Here is an 8,805-nt window from a genome sequence, read left to right as displayed (position 1 = left end):
TTCTTGTGTTCTAACTGAACATTTTGATTATTAAATGCATCTTCTTTAGCTTACAGAAGTGATCAGATGGGCTTCCTTTATGTCCTCAAGTTCTGTCTTGAGTGCCTTTGAAGGACATTTTATTGTCACTTCAATAGTGTTGTTTGCTATTTTCTTTTGAAGTAGATGGTCCACTTTTGATTGTTTTTAATGTCAGTTGTGACTTGAGATAAAACTATTTCTTCTAGCTTTTCCAGTTAGGTGAAACATAGGGTTCCAAAGTATACTATAGTGGTTACCTGGGTTTCTTTTGAATATGTTGCAAGTCACTCTCTTAAATCTCTGTTCTTGAGAAATTTAAGAATGCTTCTCTTTCTCTAGGTTAGTTTGCATGCTACTATCTACTTGTTTTTTTCAAAGAATTAACCCTTTGAATAATTTTATTTATCGTTATTTGAATCTACATTGCATTAATTTCTTCCCTAATATTAATCACCTCTTTCCATTGGCTACCTTTGAACTTTCCTTAGCCTTTGGTGTCATCATTTGTTTCTTATTTCAGATTGCTCTGAACTTCATCATTTACTTGAGGTATTTATGTTTTTTTATTGTAGGCATTCAAATCTATATACATTCCTCTCAACATCATATAGCTGCATCCAAAAGATGCAAAGATGATGTGTTCTCATTTTCATTTGATCTTAGGAATTGTTTGCTTTTCTCACTAATGTCTCAATAAACCAAATTTAAATCAGGTGGCTACTGTGCAGTCTCCAATTACTTACTTACTTACTTACTTACTTACTTACTTACTGTAATTTCTTTTTGTACTGATTTCTAGATTCATTTAGATTATGATTTTCTTGTTAAGACAAACATTATGGCTTAAAATGCAGTCTGTTTTTAGAAAGTTGATGGAGTACTAAGTATGACATATTGTAGACATATATTCATGATAGATGGGATACATTTTAGATGTGTGTTATAGGCATTCATTTCTCATGCAGTTTAATTCTACAGTTCACCTGATTTTCAGTTTGAATCTAAAGATGAGAGTAGTATATTGAAACTGCTCACTGCTACAGTATAAGAATATGTCTGACCTTCTGTGTCCATTCCATACTACTTTTTTAAAATTAAAATTTAGACCACAAAGTTTTGTGCCTGTGCATTTGGAATATGTACTTTTGGTGATTCATCTAATATATTGCTTTCTTTATTAATTTTACTCAGCATATATTTCTATTCTATTGAACTAGATATCAGAAGGGCTCTGTCAGCTTTGTTTGAGCCCCCATTCTCTAAGTAGATTTACTTTTTTCACTTTACTCTTGGTATCTCTGTATCATTAACAGTTGGCTGTTTATCTTGGAGAAAACAGACACTTGGATATAGTTTATAACCTAATTCAACATTATGTGTATCTTTATTTCTAAATTGAGCTCACATAGATTATCAAACAATATTCTTTTAATTTCTATAACTTTGGTGGTGGGTTCTTGGTAGATTAAATTGTTGTTTGCTTCTTTTTTTCATACTCCTCAAATATATTGGGGTTTTCTGACTTGCAGTATTGGAATACTGATAAAAGTTTCCTTGCTAACCATTGTTCATCTATTCCTTTCATGATACTTTTCTGTGTTCTCATGACTCAAACAGTTTTTTTTTCCTATGTGCATAGTGTTTTTATAGTATCTTTTGTAGTCCTGTTCATTGTCATGAACTGCTTTATTTTGTAATTTTTTGTAATGCTTTTATTATTCCCTCAATTTAAAATACATTTTTCCTAGACATAGCTAACTTATTTGGCAATTACTTACTATCAGAATCTCAAATATATTGATCCATGGTTTCTGATCTTTACAGTTTTCAATGACAATTCAGATGTCATTCTGATATGTTTGCCTTTGGACTTGAGTTGATATTTTTCCATTAAAATTTTGGACATGTTATAACATTCTTTAATTTTTATTACTTGCATTATAGACATAACCTATGTCATGGAGAAGTTCTTCTCTGGCAATGCCTATTTAGGGAACTAAATGCCCTTTTGTAATTGTCAAGTTTTTCTCAATTTATGAAACTTTATGTTATCATTTTATTCAATATGTTCCCTATGGCTTTAGTTTTTATATTAGATCCACTATATCTTACGATTTTTATGACTCATTTCTCGTTCACATGCTAGAATTCTTTCACATTATAGTCATGACTTTTAAATCATAACTATTGGTTTTTCCATGCTGTTTCTTCTACTTCAGCCTTGATCTGGAATACTCTTTATTCCATTCGATTGCATCTTGTGGTGATTACTTTCTTCTCCACGTTCCTATTGATACTTTGAAATTCTAACTCACAACATTTCAGTTGGTTTTCCCTTGCTCACTTTTTCTGCCATGTGTCTCATTGTCTTATCAATCTTGTTTATGTTGGGTTATATATTATCACTAACTTTCTTCCCTATAGCTTTGACTGAATAAATTTTTATCTTTTATGGTAATTTGTCATATTGGGCAGCATGTTTTTAAAATACACACCCAAAATTTTATCTATTTCAATATCTTTGATTTAAATCCTTGAGTAAATTATGATGCTTTGGAGACATCATTTTTGTCCTGATTTTGCATGTTCTTTTCTTTCATATGTGTTTGTTTAAGCATGTTCTTGATTACCTGAGTCTTTTCTAAAATTAGTGGTCTACTTTCAAAGGTACACTTCTCATAACCACTATATAGCATTCAACTTTAAGATATTTAGAAATCTCCAGAAATTTTATGTAGTATGTAACATACTTGTTTTCTGCCATATCTCCAAATTAGTTGCTCAATAAGTTTATTAATCAGAATTTGGTCATAATTTGTTAGCATATATTTTGCACAAGAGCACACACTATTCCCCTATAAAAACATTAAATGCTTTCATTTCTATGAGATATAAAGACTGGAAGACAGCATCTTCTGAAACAAAATTATAAATACCATTAGATTGGAGGGACATTTCTCAGTCTGTACACTTATAAATCATGTAAAGAGACTTTGGAGGGACATATGGCCTCAGAAATAAGAGCAACAAACAACATATTTTCTCTTCATTGCAAATCATAAACATATGGATTCTAATTATGTAAAGTTCTGTATGTGTGTATGTATGTATGTATGTACGTATGAATTTATGTATGTATGTATGTATGTATGTATATATGTATCTATATGTACGTATTTCTATATGAGTGCATTTTATGTATATGTGTTTATTGTGTGTGTGTATGAATATGAATTCATCCACATTACATATATGATGTGTATGTGTGTATATGTACACAACTTTGTGTGCATATATAGTATGTGTATTTATGTGGAGGTAGGGGTCTATCTCTGTCTGCGTGGTGTGTGTCTATGTGTGCGTGTGTGTGTATCTGTGTACATGTGTGTGTGTGTGTGTGTGTGTATGACAAAGATAGAAAATCATAAGAGTATCTAGGGGAGGAAGAGATAACAAGACAAATAAAGCACAATGGTGAAGATTTGTCCATATTATCTAAGAATATGAAATATTGAAAAATTAAAATAAAAGAAGTTAGGGGTAACAAGATAAGTCAGATGTCAAGGACACTTGCCATCAATCTTAATGCCAAACATGAGTTTGATCTTCAGAAAGCAAATATCAAAAGGAGAGAATCATGTCCACGTTGTCCTCTAATCTCCACAAATATGTCATGTCATTTGTGTACTACAAGCATGGGCACACAAACAATAATGTACACTCACATGCATGGAGACATGTGTGTATTAAAATATAAGTTAAGTTAATTTATGAAAAGGAAAAGAAGAAACAGAACAAATGGGCACCAGTAAGGAAGGAAGGAAGAAGAAAGCCACCTATAATCTAAAAAAAAAGGAAGAAACCTACTCTTTCCTAGAACCTCACAATTAAAACATAGCTTGTTGTCATCACAACTTCAGTCCAAAGAGGCTTATGTTGTATATGAGAACTGCACAACTATACAAAAAATAACTTTATCATATTCAAGCAGTGGAGTTTCTGGCAATGTGCTATAGAAGGAAAAGAAAGATAGTACTAATTTTCTTTTTGCATTTTGATACAAAGGCTTTTTAACACAAATTGACATAAAAGATGTCAAAAACATTTTTACTGGGATCTGCAAACTTTACCATCAGTTTTTCAGGCACACTGGCTCTCAGATAGAAAGGGGAAGTGTGCAGATCCACAGTTCAATGTGGTTCAGACTGCTGGTGAAACTTTCAAGTAGGTTTTTGTGTAAGAGGCTGAAGCACTGTAAAAGGAGTATCATGATATTGCTTACAGTAAGAAATACTTCAGCCTGTACACTGCTGATGGTGCTAATAAAATCTAACCCAGATCCACTGCCTGTGAAGCAATCAGAGACCCCAGATTCCCTAATGGATGCCAAGTATATCAGTTTGGGAGACTGCCCTGGTTTTGGCTGGTACTAGGACAAGTAGTTCTTCTTGGAGAAACTTGAGTAAAGGCTCTGACTGAACTTGCAGCTGATGGTGACCTGTAGGGCAGTGGGCTGTGAGGGACAGCTTGATTTTTGGTCTATCACTGGCTAGAGATAGTCAGAGACCCAGCAGGTCAGAGACTGCAAGGTTTCTCTGCAAGGGACAGCATGCATTTTGCCACACTCTCAGACTCAGGCTTCTGACAGGAGGCTAAAGATCTCCATTGATCTGCACATTTTAGGAGTGTAGGACAAGCCCCTCCACAGGTACCAGCCCCTCCACAGGTAGAGGGCATGACTACAGGCTACAGAGCCTAAAGAAATATCCATATAAACAAGATACCTAAAGCCCAGAGGGCATAGCCAATTAAGCATTCCTTCTCAGACTCTCCTCTTATTTGCAAAAGGTATTTAACCTCAGGAACTCCCTGAGAGCACGGGGTACAGCTTTATCCACTTTCCATCATAACAATAAATGTTTTAAGATCATGGACTTCCTCGAGTTTTGGGGGTCTACCATGGTGGATGTGAAGAAAGTCTTCAACTACTGAGCCACTCTCTAATCTCCCACTGAGGACCTCTCTCTCTGCCTTCCTGCTACTGGTCCTGAGCCAAGACCCAGTCAAGCAAGTCACCATGACCAAGAGTCTTATCTATCCCACAAGGCAATGCTGGACCTTCTTCTCATCTCCCCTTTCAGCTGGAGGCTGGTCTAGCCCATACATCCCTGGTCTCAACTCTTCCACATCCTCACAGCAGCACCAGGGAGCCCAAGAGTCTGATATTAGTCTGATATTAGCCAATACCCACCAGCCTTCTTGCCCGGGGATCTCCAACCCAATAACTCAGTCCCCTAAAGACCTCAGACTGGGATCTCCCCCACACCTGGAGAGGAGCTCTGTGGCTTCTCATTGCTCGGTTGAATTCCCACACTTCTGTCCCCTGAGCCACAGTTCTAGCTGCCTGGTGCATCAGACACACAGGACCCACAACTCAGCCCAACAGGACCTACGCCAACATGCAAGCTACAGTTCTTGAATTTGGGGTCACCAGGCCAAGGGTGATGGCCAGAGACTGCCTAGTCTCAGCCCTTGGGCTCCCTCGTGCCACTGAGAGGCCACAGAAGTACTGAGACAGGGTTGGGGGTGCATACAGGCTGGACTGGCCCACAGCCAAAAGGGGCAATATGGAGAAGCTCCAGCAGCACCCAGATGGGTAGAGACTCTTGGTCATGGTGACTCGATTGACTGGGTCACAGCTGACTCAGCTAGCTTGCTTGAGTTGGTGGGTTCCAGGGATGGAATACAGAAAGGTCATTAGCAGGACATTAGACTGCTGCTCTGTAGTTGAAGACCTTCTACACTACCCCCATGATGGGTCCCAAGTACAAGAGGAAGTCCATGATCTTAAAACATTTATTGCCATGGCAGAAAGTGGATGAAGCTGTACCTCTTGTTCTCAGGGTGGGCCTGAGGTTAAATACCTTTTTCAAGTAGCAGGAGGGTCTGGGAAGGAATGTTTAATTGGCTAACCCTCTGGTCTTTAGATATCTCATTAATATAGAGATCTCTTTAGGCCTTGCAGCCTGTAGTCATGCCCTCTACCTGTGCTACAGGACACAAACCTCTCTTTGGGAGGGACTGTAGGGACATTGTCCTATTTGCCTGAAAGGTGCCAGTCAATGGAGGTCTTTGGCCTCATGTCAGGAGCCTGGAGTCTGGGAGTGGGGCATAATGCATGTTGTCCCTTGCAGGGATACCTGTTCAGAATCTGGCCATCTCTAGCCAGTGCTGAATCAGAAACCATGCTATCCTTTCATGGTCCTCCACCCCACAAGCCATCATAATGTCTGCACAGGTACCTGCAATCAGAAATAGACAACAAACATGCATATATACAAAAACACAGAACAAGATAACAGTTAAAATTTGTCATTTAATGTACTTATCTTTTCATGTCATCAGAGAATTATTGTGTAAAATATTATAAACTAACATATACTGTAAATTTCATGTATACAAAGATATGACTCTAAAATGATTTTAATTACTTTTAATTTCTTACTGATAACCAGAGTAGCAGGGACACGAGGGCCTGGATTTGTGTCTCCATCTTGTTCCCCCTGCTCTCTGAGGCTGCTCAGTTTCACTGCATTGGCTTGGTTTATAAATTCTGAGTAGCTGGGCTAGACTGCTTAGCAGTAAGCAAATAGAAATTTTCCTAGGCACTGTGGGTATCGCTGGGTTCAATCAACAACCAAAAGTACCATTAGAGAATTCATGAGCAATCACTGAAAATGATTGCCTTGAAAGTCTCAAACAGAAATGTACTAGGTACTCTCATAACAACTTTGGTTAAAATTCAAGGCAAGTTTGAATCAACTGAATTTGAAAGAAACATTAGAAGAATTATTTGAGATGTCAATACTAGGGAAATAATAAAATATGTTCAAAAATACAGCAACAACAGAACAGACTAACAGAAAGTAGAATAAAGAAAGAAAACATGCAAGACAAAAAAGAAAGATAATTGAGGCTATTTTTATTTAATATTACTAATTTCCAAACACACTCTTATACTGCAGACAAAGATTAGTGCCTCAGTTATTAAAGCTCCAGTTTCTGAGCTAAACTTTGATAGAAATGCAAAGAACATCCCAGAATTAGCTCTATGGAAATACTTATGGATATTAATTTAAGCCTGAGATCAAGGAAACTTTATCTGAAAATAAAGAAAATACAGTGGAAACTAACAAGTATCATCCCCACAACTTCAGGAGACAGAAAGATGGTCTAAATTTGGGGAAACATAAGGAAAAAAAAACAGATTATTTTATGAAGTCACAGCTGCATACCAACCCTACCATGAGGTTTTATTCCAGAAATACAGAAGCTAGTATAGTTAGCAGCATTGAATCTGGGTTAACTAAGATGGAGTTTCTGACTTCATGAGCAGTTTCAGCATCTTTAGAAGGGAGCACAGCCATCCTAACCCAAGTAAAGATTTTACAGAGACCAGTAGAACACAACACCAGAGATTGTTGCCATTCAAATGAAAACAAGTTTGAATATAATGAAAATCATTAGAAATAATAGGCATGAAAGTATTAAACACTGAAAGTATATATAAGAAGTAAATTATAAAGCCTCGGTTACATGTAAAGTACAAAAAATGAAAAAGGAAATAAGTAAAATATCATGGCAAGGAATAGAGAGTCACATCTGTAATCCCAGAATTGGGGATACAAAAAAGCAGGAGAATCATAAGAGTATGGCCAGCCTTGTGTACATATCAAATTCTAGGCCAGTCTAATCTATGCATGGAGACAATCCTTCAAATATATGTATAATTAATCAATTTGTTGCAAGGCAACTGATAACACTATATATCCAAAGCAAATCTGATATTAACATTTTACAATTAAGCCAGGAATATTATTGAAAATTAATGTCATTTTAACCAATATGCATTCCCTTTTATTTTGAATTAAATATGTAATTTTATACATTACTTTTCAGGTATAAAATGACAAATAATTTCCAATAAATATGTTCAGATATCCTCTGTGAACTACTAACACATCATCATATAAGCGAGTCAAATAGTACACTGTGGGACTGCGTAAGGGTATCCTGGGTCATGGTTGAGCAGGTGCCTAGAACCCCGAGATTCTGCGTGGAATTCTGCACGAGAACCGGCAGGAGTTCTGTCCCCCCATCATCCAGGATCCTGAAAAGCAGTCACGGTCTCCATAGAGTCACAGAGGCCAGGCTATAGGCCTCAGGCCCTAGGGATTTACATACTAATGAAGGCCAGAAGGCAGAGCAAATTAAACATGCCTCCCCCAGATCCTTCCCCAATCCTCCCCCTTTCTCCCTCCCTATATAACTCGGGACTGCCCTGAGTTTTGGGGGGTACATCTAGATCCATCTATTATCCACCATGACAATAAACCTTTTTGGAACCAAGGACTTCCTCATGTTACTGGGGCCTGCCACCGCCAAGGCCCTCAGGCCTCTGGAACCATAGGACTTCTTCCCTAATGTGGGACCTGCCATGGCAGCACAAGCCTCTGCCTGCTGTGGCGGCCTTCTTAAATTTTCCCCACATTTTGGCACATCCAATGTGGGGCACAGACACCCATGGACTTCAAAGACTGGGTCACCCCAGTCTGCTACAGAACACAGCCGAGCTTCCCGCCCTGCTTGTTCGGTGCTATGAGGAATCGACTCAGTGAAGATTCCGTGTTTCTCCCATGCTGACTAAAGCTACAACTGCTTAATCTCTCACTTGGAGGATCTCTGCGTTCTAGCCACGAGGACCCACATCTCCAAACAAGCTGG

The sequence above is a fragment of the Grammomys surdaster genome, unplaced genomic scaffold (assembly GCF_004785775.1).
Source record: "Grammomys surdaster isolate TR1022 unplaced genomic scaffold, NIH_TR_1.0 123465, whole genome shotgun sequence".
Lineage (NCBI taxonomy): Eukaryota > Metazoa > Chordata > Mammalia > Rodentia > Muridae > Grammomys > Grammomys surdaster.
This window is presented reverse-complemented; position numbering follows the sequence as displayed.